The following is an 11486-nucleotide window of genomic DNA, read 5'->3' on the forward strand; positions in this document are numbered from 1 at the left end:
TGAGGTCCATGGGAAAAGGTGACCAGAGATGCCACTGAGACAGTTAATTGGCCAAGATGTGTCACTCACCGAGTTGAAAGCAAAGTCACAACTACGGGTCTAACGTTGACCTAGGAATCCCTTGCAGAAGAGGCAGGAGCGGTCTACTGCAGTGCTGACTGTCCCCTGGGGTCAGAGCAGGCCTGTCCCCGCCCAACAGGCTGAGGCACGGGGAGAGCAGGGGGGCAGCCGTCTCTCTTCAAGCCAGTGCTGCCGGGACTGAGTCTGGAACCCCAGCGGAGGGACCAAGTCATTCACTCTAATGACTGGATTTCAGCATCATAAACCAGCAGGAGGGCCGATCCGGTGCAGCTCAGCGCAAGTGGCATAAAAACATCAGGCAGCTGCTTAGCAGGGATGCACGGATGTTTGTTTTCTCCTCCTGAGAACTGCCTCTCCGCCTCCTCAAAACAGCGTTCCTGCATTTCCTTTGTCAGCCTGGGGGTGGGTCCCTGGGCTGGAGGCCAGCTTTGGGCCCCTGCATGTGTCACAGTCCTGCTGCCCCTGGTCGGTAATCCTGGGGGTAAATCCCGAGTCTTCCCCCGGTCAGGAAACACACCCGAGACCTGGTTACACAAGATGCAGGAGGAACTCTGAGCAGAGATGAAATCTGGGGATCGTCCACGTTGTCATTCGTCATCCTGTCTCAGCAAGTTTGTTTTCAGAGAGTAACTTGACAGCCCTTTCAGAATTTGGAGCAGCTCAACGTCATGTGCCCTAGAGGGAGGTATTAATGGATGAGGCGTCAGCCCTGTGGTTCATTTAATTAAAATCACTTGTTCCTGCAATACTTACAGGTTAAACACTCATCCTGCAATTGCTGCGCCCAGAGCAGGTCTGGAGGGGGTCCTGGGCTCTCTCTGCAGGAGCTGTTTCACACTTGGGCTCCCCACATACTCGGGACACGTGGTGCTTCAAGTCTCCGTGTTCACGCTTGCACGTGAGTGTGTTGTGCGCTGGGCGAGGATTCACAGGTACGTGCCGGCGGGGGGGTGCTGGCAGGGGGGTGGGCGGCAGGCGGTCTGGGAGGGTGCAGCGGCCCGAGTTCATGTGGTTCTCAACTCCAAGCCCTGAGGCTGGGAGACGATAAAGTTCCTTCTCTGCCATCGAGCAGAGCTCAAAGCCAGGCCCACGGACTTGGTCGTTCAGCTTTCCAATCCTTCCCTGTCCGGATTGGCAGAGAGAATTCCGTTCATGGAGGCGGCACGAGGAAGTCCGTTTGTGGCCCCAGGTCAAGCTGCCTTGTCCAAATCCGCCTCGGGAGAGACACCATGTGTCCTCGTCCCCCATGCGACCCTCGCATCTCTCCTTCTGGCTTCTGGACCAGGCGCGGGGGAGGCACGTGATTCCTTAGCGTCCACAGATCGCAACACACATTTTAAAAAGTTAAACACGATTCCCAGGTTCTTCTTAGAAGAGTTATTTATGTGATCAGTCCGAGTACAGTCTAGTGAGTGTCCGTGGTCTTCACAATGTGGGTGGTGGGATCTGGGAGGAGAGGCGTCTTATAGAGACAGTCCTCGCTGGGGAGGCGGAGACCCAGGGTGGCGGGAGCCCATCTCTGGGGCAGGAGAGCCTTTCTGGCGGGGCTGGGGGGAGCCACCGCTGCCTGGCTGGCTCCGCTCCCCGTCCCGGGTGGGATGTGGGGTCCTTGGGGACGTCACTCAGGGGAGGGCAGCCCCCGAGCGGCAGGACAGAGGAACAGAGGCTGCACCACAGCTGAGCTTGACCCTCCCGTTTGTTCTCCGAGAGGCCCTTGCAGGCAGAGGTCTAAACACCCGCCTGCAGGCGGAGAGAGGGAGGCACTCAGTGTAGAAAAAAACCCCTTGGAAATGTTGTCTGTGAAACTCAGCCTTTGTTGCAGAAATGCATCCAGGCCTGAGCTACACATGGCCACTCCTGGGCCCTGGGAGAGCCTGGCCCCGGCCCAGCGTCTGTCCTTCACTGAACACAGTGGGCCGTGCCCAGATGGCGGAATAAGAGGCCACAGGGGAGGGCTTCCCTGGTGGCGCAGTGGTTGAGAATCTGCCTGCCAATGCTGGGGACACGGGTTCGAGCCCTGGTTTGGGAAGATCCCACGTGCCGCGGAGGAGCTGGGCCCGTGAGCCACAACTACTGAGCCTGCGCGTCTGGAGCCTGTGCTCCGCAACAAGAGAGGCCGCGACAGTGAGAGGCCCGCGCACCGCTATGAAGAGTGGCCCCCGTTTGCCACAACTAGAGAAAGCCCTCGCGCAGAAACGAAGACCCAACACAGCCAAAAATAAATAAATAAATAAGTTTATTTAAAAAAAAAAAAATAAAAGCGGCCACAGGGGAGATGCAGGACATCCGACTGGTCCAGCCACCTCCTTGCATGTGGGGCAGGTGAGGCTCAGGGGGCACAGGGACTCCTCCAGGCCCGCGGGGGACGGGTGGCAGAGCCGAGGCCCGAGGTCCCAGCGCCAACTCCTCCCTCAGCGCTCTCTCTGCCTCCGGCATCACTCATCACAGGCCAGGCCTGCGCTGAGCGCTTTCTACCTCAGCGAGTTTCATCCTGACACAGGAGCCCGAGATGATCCCTGTTCTACAGACGAGGAAGCGAGGCTCTGAGCGGCCGCGTGACTCGCTAAGATCCACAGCTGCTCGTGGCGGGGGTGGGAGTGCAACGCAGGACCGTGTGACTCCACAGGCCCCGCCTTCCCCTGCACCCTCCTCAGAGGGAGTATCCACCCCGTGACAATTAGGTTTTCCTCACATTAAAGAAAGGAACATGTAAATTGTCAGGAGAATGATTCTCTAATGAGATGCTCAAGGGAATTTCTACAACTTTGAGCATTAACAGAAATGCTAATAGCTAATGTTAACATCTGCCCGCTGTGCCTGTCCCTGTTGTGAGCACTTTTCTAGCATTTGCTTCTTTAAACTTTAAACAAACCTATGTGATATGATGTTATGTGACATCATTACCCCTGTTTTACAGATGTGGAAATTTCATCAGGGAGAAAAGAAATCACTTGCTCCAAAACCCCAGGTCCAGAATTCTGTTTCCCTGGAAGTGCGCCCAGGATGGGGATTTTCACACCTGTGGGAAGTTGCATTGTTGGGCATCACTGTCCTAACTCTTCACCCTCCCTTCCCTGGATCCTTGCCCTTTGTCATGTGACTTTGTAGTTTTCCCCTCTAGACGTGGAGTCTCTTGTCTCGTTGAGGTTGGATTTGGTTATGTGATTTGCTCTGCCTGATGGGATGTGGGCAGAGGGTTGAATGTGCTTGCCCAGCTGGTCCTGACCTCCTATGCTCTGCCTTCTCTATGAGAAGAATATGCCTCTGGTGTCACTGGTCCTGGGAAGATGAGAGACTTGTGGACAGACCCGGACTCAGCCCTTAGCTTGAAGCCAAGTAAAGCCAGGCCCGGCCTAGATGTGATGAACCCCAGCAGACGTGTAGACATGAGAATGAGAAATAAATGCTTATTGTTGTTTGCAACTGAGTTTGGGGGCGGTTTGTTATGCAGCTTAATTGGGACGATAGCTAACGGATACAGACCCCTGTGAGTGAACACACTGCAGCCCTCGGACCATCCACGCCACTTGCCCTCAGCACCAGGCAAAGAGCCCATCTTCTCCCCCCCACGCCACATGTCCCACTGCCCCCGAGCATCTTCATGTTAGACGGCACGTCCCTGACTGCCATCTCATGTTGGCACACATTGCAGGGGACAGGCACCAGGACCTTCTTGTCTGTGTTCATGGAGCTTTGCCATCATGTGCCCCATGTTTGTTTGTTTCATTTTTCTCTGATCAGATATTCAAGGGCTCATCAAATCCCACTAATGCTGAGAAAGCTTTTCAGACATCATGATGTCAGTTCGTGTTCTACTTTTCCAACCATTTTTCACTAAGCCTTTGTCAATCCTAGAGGCAGCCAGCAAACCAGCCAACAGCAGGGGTGGTCTGCCCCCTCCGCTCATACATCACTCTGTTTTCTCCTTCGCCCTGAGGTCTTTGCTGGAGGGAATCCAGCTGCGACCCCTCCTGATGACTCTACTCACCGAGGAGTTTATTATTGAGGAATCAGCAGCAGCGTCACTGCTCATCTTTGGGGGCAGAAGGTGGCGGGGGGCAAAGCTCCTGCCTGGTAGGATCAGGAAAGACATGGCAGGAACTGCCCACCACCAAGTGCTTCCCCCAGTGGTGCTGTGGGGTTCGCTTCTCGGTGTCATGAAACCAATGCATTTCTTAACAATTGTTTTCCTTAAAGCTAAGCTGACTTGTATTTCTACTGTTTGCAAAGATTCCTGACTCATACTCACCTGAACTTTCAGGAGTCATGGATTAAAGAAAATGGTGTCATGTCCAGTCAAAATGGCCCATCCACCCAGGATCCATGACAAGGGGCCTAAGGACTATAGAGCCATGGGGAAACTTTTTTTTTTCCAGAAGTAGAAATTGTGGCAAAGATGGTTCATTGGGCTTCCCTGGTGGCGCAGTGGTTAAGAATCCGCCTGCCAATGCAGGGGACACGGGTTCGAGCCCTGGTCTGGGAAGATCCCACATGCCGCGGATCAACTAGGCCCGTGAGCCACAACTACTGAGCCTGCGCGTCTGGAGCCTGTGCTCCGCAACAAGAGAGGCCGCGATAGTGAGAGGCCCGCGCACCGCGATGAAGAGTGGCCCCCGCTTGCCGCAACTGGAGAAAGCCCTCGCACAGAAACGAAGACCCAACACAGCCAAAAATAATAAATAAATAAATAAATAAATTAAAAAAAAAAAAAAAGATGATGCATTTTTTTCCTTAGATGCAGAGCCAGGGCCAGAGCAGCTTGTGAAAGAGGAAAAGACAACTTGTGAAAAGTCATTCACGGATAATTCCATAAAAGGGACAATTCAGTATTAAGCTCTCAGGCTGAAAGTTCAAGCTTTCATATTAAATCAAAATGAGCTTCAAAATATATGAGCTGGTTTCATAGAACAAAGAGCCTTACTGATATGTCAATTTTAAACTGGAGATGTCCAATATTCCACCATTCTTCTGTCTGCTACGAGCAAGTAGGAGAGGGAAGTGTCCCCGATGAGGCAGACGCCCCACTAGCGACTCTGAGGAGCCCCCTGTCTCCTCCATCCTCTCTCAGTGGAGACACAAGAGCCAGAGGCTTGTTTCTGCCTCAGTGGAGCTTCTGTTCTTGGGTGGAGCTCAGAGCCTCGTCGGTCTGCCCCCAAACAGACACTCTCTTATATTGAACTAGAAAATAAGAAGAACACCCCGAGATGCTCCATTTTAAAAAACAAATTTGCACCAGATTATTTAGAGTTTCCCGTGGCCCAGTGATTTGTGGACTGAAAAGTCAGGTCCAGCAGGCACCTGCACCCTGTGCTGGGCTTGCACTTGAGAAGCAGCCCCGGGTGATGTCCTGGGGGAGAACCCGGTGCCCAGGTGTGGCTCCTGGGTGGCCACAAGCATTTTCACACCCACCTTCCCCTCTGCTAACAGAGCCCTGAGAGTACCTGGGATTTATGTCCAGTGTGGGCTTCGGTTTTCCTTCTTCCTCATTCGGAACTTAAATTATCTCAAGAATGACTCAAGATTCCTAACTAAGGATGTTCACGGCCTTGTTAGTTATACTAACCCCAAACAAAAAAGATAAAGGAAATGCAAAAACCAACCTTACAGTCCAGCAATAGAGGAATCACTGTACATCTATGTGATGGAATATTTCATAGCTATTAACATTGATGTCTCTAAAGATGATTTTATGGTGCAGAGAAATGTATACAATATACTGTGAGGTAAGTCAAGGCAGGATCTGAAGACTGCATATTCAAACTAAATTCTAAATTTATAAACCAAGTAGACTGTATGTGCAGTAAATACTGGAGTTGAGTTCTATTTTATTTTATAAAAATAGTTTCTATTTTTATTATTTTATAAACTTTCTATTACCTTTTATATCAGAAAATAAAAGGACATCATCAAAAATAAAGGTATGATAAAGGCATAGAGCAGGCTTGAGCCATAATATGTCACTGTCTTTTCAGCTGGAACATTTTGAAATCGTGCTGTAATGATTAGTCAAATCCATTTCACCTGCCTTCACTAATCCAGGTCATTTTAAGACTGGCATGTCCTCCAAGCAGCATGTATCCTAAACAGTAAGATGTTTGCCTGAGTCGTTTTCCAGGAACTTGGAGTCAGCTCTGCATATTTTAAGCTGAGCTTGTTAAGACTGGATAAGACCACTGATCCACCAACTGGGCATGCGCCAATGTCCGTGCTCCGTGACCTTTTTTTAAAAATAATTTATTTATTTATTTATTTTTGGCTGCGTTGGGTCTTCGTTGCTGCGCGCGGGCTTTCTCTAGTTGTGGCGAGAGGGGGCTACTCTTTGTTGCAGTGAGAGGGCTTCTCATTACGGTGGCTTCGGAGCACAGGCTCTAGGCACACAGGCTTCTGTAGTTGTGGCGCACGGGCTCAGTAGTTGTGGCGCACGGTCTTAGTTGCTCCGCGGCATGTGGGATCTTCCCAGACCAAGGCTCGAACCCGTGTCCCCTGCATTGGCAGGCAGATTCTTAACCACTGCGCTACCAGGGAAGTCCCTCCATGACCTTTTGGTGTCAGAGGGCTGAAAACTCCACCCTCAAGTGGTGCAGAGACCGGTAGCTTAGTTACACCTGCACAGAATGATAATTACTGCACCTTTTTCCAGTCACCTTTCCCCACGCTCCCCACGCTCAGATCGCCCTCCTGCTTTATTCATTACCCCATAAATACCTCAAGCTCCTAGCCTTTGGGGAGGCAGATTTGAGATTTGTTCTCCTGTCTCTGTGCTTGACTGCCTTGTGACTGAACTCTTTTTGCTGCAGACCTCAGTGTCTTAGCATTTTGGCTTGCTGTGCATCGCGCAAAACGAACCTGTGTCGATAATAATTTTTTTTAGCCCCACAAACTGTCCCTTCCCCCTGGCAAGCCGCCAGGGCAGGGACCCTGTCTCCTTTCTGTCTTGGTGGTGCCGGGAACATAATCAGGGCTCAGTAAATAATTGATAATCACTAAGACCCCAAAAGGAGCCCATTCTCTTCCCCTGGGTGGTTTGTTAACCTTTCAAGGCATTCTCTTAAGTGCATTTCATTTCTTTTTAATTTTTCTCCAACTTAAATGGATGGAAATGAAAGTCAGGAGAGAGCTGCTGGCTTGCTGAGAGCCAGAAAAGGGAAGAATAAATGAATGAGAGCAGTCACTGCAGGGCCCCGCGTGGAGCCTGAACCCCAGGCAACTGCAGGGCTAAATGTCCCTTCTCAGGAGGGGGACGGGCCTTTCATGCCCTTCCCCACACAAGGGAAGCCACCTTCTAATTTCCTTTTTGAAAACGAGAGTTTTTTGCCCAGCAGTTCTCCGAGGCTCTATGATCTAAGAATCAATAAAGAAGTGGGTGATGTAGGAAACACCGTTCAAAATCAACAGGAGAAAGAGGGACCTATGAAATTAGAGGGAAGGGCTCTGCCTCTGAGTCACTTACTAATAGGTATTTACTGAGCACCCGTCCCTGCTGGGCACTGCTCTGGGTGCCGGGACAGGGCAGGGAACCAAACAAAGTCCCCACTCTCACGGAGGTCACTTCCTAGTCTGGAGGACAAGCAATAGCCATTGGACCAACCATTGTATGACATGTAGGGAGGTGACAGTTGCTGGTCAGGAAATAGAACTGATGGACAAAGTCGTATAAGTGGGCAGGGACGGCCACTCGGAGGAGGTGAGCAAGCCCTGGGAAGAGCACCCCAAGCAGAGGGAACAGCAGGTGCAAAGGGCCTGAAGCGGGAGAGACCTTGGTGGTCCTTGGTGAGGAGCAGCAAGGAGGCAGTGCAGCTGGAGCTGTGAAAGGGGGGGTGAGGGCAGAGGAGCGGGGGCATCACGTCCACCCCACCCTGCAGGGCCCCGCAGGCGGGAGGGGGTCCCGAGTGAGGCAGAGAGGGACTCATGCCCCTGTCTCAGGTGGGCAGGCTTAGTGGAGAGCTGTGGTTCTCGGGGTGTCATTCCAAGGTTAGCAGCATCAGCCTCCCGGGACCCTGTTAGAATTGCCAATTCTCACGCATCACCCCAGACCCGCTGAATCAGAACCTCTGAGCTGGGACCGGCATCGGAGTTTTAACAAGCCCTCCAGGGGGTCCAGAGTCTCGCTAGAGTCTGAGAAGCCCCAGTAGTGCTGGACCCGTGGCTCCAGTCTTCCCCCAGGAGACCAGGGGAGTTAGTGTTGAACCGCAGGAGGGGCCGAGGGTCACCCGTGAGCAGGATGGAAAATGGTCCCAGGAAAACAGTCAGGCGGAGGCTACGCATTTGCTTGTCCTGAAACCTCCTTTAGGGGTTTCTCGGGTGGGAAGTGGTGCTCTGGGTGGGGGGGCCTGATTAGAGCTTCTTAGTGACAGAAACTTGGAAAATCAACACAGAGCGACCCCCTGCCCAGGGCTGAGGGGCAGGACAGTGAGGAGGGTGGAGCCCAGGCACGTCCTGTGGGACCCCTGTCATCACTCCCCCGGCCCAGGGCCATGTCCCCACCCCTCCATCCTCGGTCTCTCAGCTTGGACCCCCCTGAGCCCTGCTATGTACCGGTTGTGGGCAACGCAGTGGGGAAGGGGCCCCGTCCCCTGGGCTTGTCCACAACGGAGCGTGACCCAGGGTGATGGTCCGGAGGCCCCAGGATGGTGTCCCCAACCTTGAGGAGCCCGGGAAGGGATCCCTGAGGAGGTGACATCTGAGCTGAGACCTGAGGGATGAGTAGCGATGAGCTGGGGACTTCAGGGGCTCTGGGACAGGAAATAAAGACCCAATCAAAGGAGCCATTGTCCTGGGTCAGAAGTTCCAATGCAGGAGGTGCCGGCTTGGGTTTCTGGGCAGCATGGGGCCCAGGACCAGCTTCCCAGCCTCGCCTTCAGTTTCCACCTCCTGGTCACAGGCTCGGCCTCAGCCTCAGGCACGGGGCATCCCGTGGGACCCTCTCACCAGGAAGGGGGACCTGCATGGGTGAACCAGTGGAAAACCCACATCTGCCATGACCCTGCGGTAATGACAGCCACCACAGCTGTCCCCTCTGTGCTCCAGACACAGCTCTCAACAGCTCTGGACATGCACTGTCTCACTACAAATTAGTCCAAGTGCCGGGTTATGGGAGATCAGGAAACCAAGGGACAGAACGTTTCTATGTCCTGTGCATGTTCACAGGGGGCAGAGCCGGCTTTGTCCCGAGGGCTCTGAAGCCAGGGGTAGTGATCATCCCAAGAGTCTCACACCAGGACCCCAGTCTCCTTGAGTGAACTTGCAGGAAATGAAGGCGTTTCCCACCTTCACCTGCGTCCAACGCTACCTCATCTTCTACTTAGCCTTTATTAAATTAGAGTTGCCTAGTGGATGTGCTACTTTGCTGCATCATCCCTACGGTGATCAGATCTGCGTGTGTCTCAGAGTCTAGCAGGATCCTCAATCCTCCAGCAGGGACTCGTCATTATTTGCCTCATTTAATGGAATCGCATTATATTTCTTGGCACACTTCATCACACCTAACAGTGTTTTGCACAGACTAGTTGTTTAACAAATGCTTGCAGAATGACCACATGACCAATCCATTAGTTCCCTTTTAATTGAGCACTTACCTTTGTCCCTACAAGTGCATAAAATGAAATGACTGCAAAAGAGCTTTTATTTCCATACAACCATTATCCCAATTAAATGCTTCTCTAAGCTTCGGAGAGCAAGATAATTTGGTTCTTTTGATTTTAAGCTCAGATCTTTTCAGTTTTGATCAATGCAGGTCTGGAAACCTATGAAATTTGTCATGGGGTGGCTGTGAAAATGTGATGCTGGTGGCCAATCAAAAATTTCGTAAGGAGATTTGTACGCTTTAGAAATGATGGCAAGTTCTGGAATGGGACTCAACAGAGTCAGTTTTAGGGAATTTGTTTCAGGGAACTAACTGAAGAGCAGGCAGCCAAGCAGCCAACTTGGATGTTACACCCAAGAGACAAGCTCGCCTTGATGAATGGTGCAGAGCTCGGCAAGTGCCAAGTTCCCATCCCAGAGGGGCCGCCTATTTTCTGGCAATCGGCAGCTCTATCTGTTAGCTCCCCATGTGCTGTGGGACAAGGAAGAAAATTGTCTTCAGCCCTCAGAGAATATGGCAGTTGTCCTCTTGATTTCCACACGGTCCTGTTTCTAAGTGATCTTTTGGGATTCATCAGTGGTGAGATTCTAATCACACGCTGCTTTGATCTGAAACGAGGACTCTGTGGGAAATAGAGCTGAGGCAGGCGAAGACGGGGGATCACTTCTTCCCCGAGCCCGTTCTCCAAAGACGATGCCTTTGTGACAGTGTTTTGAAGGTGATATGCTGATGTGAGTGCAGGAAAGGCAGTGATGAAAGGGCTTTAGAGAGGGCAGCGTGAAATAAGCATCCCTGGCGTCGTGCTGGAGATGGAGGTGACAGCTTTCTGTGTGCTCACTCATTCACCAGCCTCCAAAGGTGCAGGTACTACCCTGACCTCCCCCAGCTCACTCAGCCTCCGTTAGAATCAACCTGTGCCTCTGGATCTGACATAAACCAGAGCGAAAGACTGGGAGAATTCATGGCCCTTGCAGAGGAGGAAGATTTAGGGCTGTGAGAAACCCCTCCCCTCTGTCTTCAGTGAGGGGTGTGGTTAACATCACAGCCCCTGCGGTGACTTCCAGAGCCCAAGCTCAGGACTCCATACCTCAGTCACTCGAGCTGCTTCTGAGCCAGGGTTTCGTCTCTCCTGCTGGGGGGCGGTGGGGGGCCGGGTGTGGGGTGCAGCACACCTACACTGTCCCAGGGCAGGCACTGAGAGGACCAGAAGAACTGCTCCTGCAAATCGCTCTGCAAAATCAACGACCAAGACATAGGTCTTTGAAGTGGGACCAATGCCATTCCTGCATCACCGAGAAACTTTTTAGCTGTCGCACCTCTGCACCCGAGAGATCAGCCAATGCTGATGAAGGCTTGTGGCCGTCTCATTCCGCACCAGGTGACAGCCATGCTCTAAAGCCAGCCTCACACTCATGTGGAAGGGGCAGCTGAGTTTTAGGTTTCAAGATCTCTCATTAAGGGGCTTAGTACTGTCCACTGATTGACGAGGGAATAAACAAATGTGGTATATCCATTCAATATAATATTCAGCCATGAAAAGGAATGAAGTGTTACAACATACATTAATCCTGAAAACATTACGCTAGGTGAAAGAAGCAAGTCAAAAAAGGCCACACATAGCGTGATTTCATATCCAGAATAGGTTTGTTCATAGAGACAGACAACAGATCAGTGGTTGCCAGGGGCTGGGGGGGCAGGAGATGGGAATAAGAAATGGCCTCGAATGGGTATGGGGTTTCTTTCTGGGGTGATTTAAATGTTCTGGAATGAAATAGAGGTGGTGGTTGTGCAACTTTGGGAAAATACTAAAAGTCATCAAACG

The 11486-nt window shown here is 51.9% G+C and overlaps 1 long non-coding RNA gene across 1 annotated transcript; it reads left to right on the forward strand.

Moving 5' to 3' along the window:
- Positions 1-530: 530 nt before the first annotated feature.
- Positions 531-6927, forward strand: LOC309613462. The gene is made up of 2 exons (XR_014235738.1): positions 531-1013; positions 2999-6927. It is a non-coding gene; the product is annotated as an uncharacterized lncRNA (long non-coding RNA).
- The last annotated feature ends 4559 nt before the right edge of the window (positions 6928-11486 follow it).

Source organism: Balaenoptera borealis (genome assembly GCF_965194805.1).
Source record: "Balaenoptera borealis genome assembly, chromosome: 16".
In the NCBI taxonomy this organism is placed as follows: domain Eukaryota; kingdom Metazoa; phylum Chordata; class Mammalia; order Artiodactyla; family Balaenopteridae; genus Balaenoptera; species Balaenoptera borealis.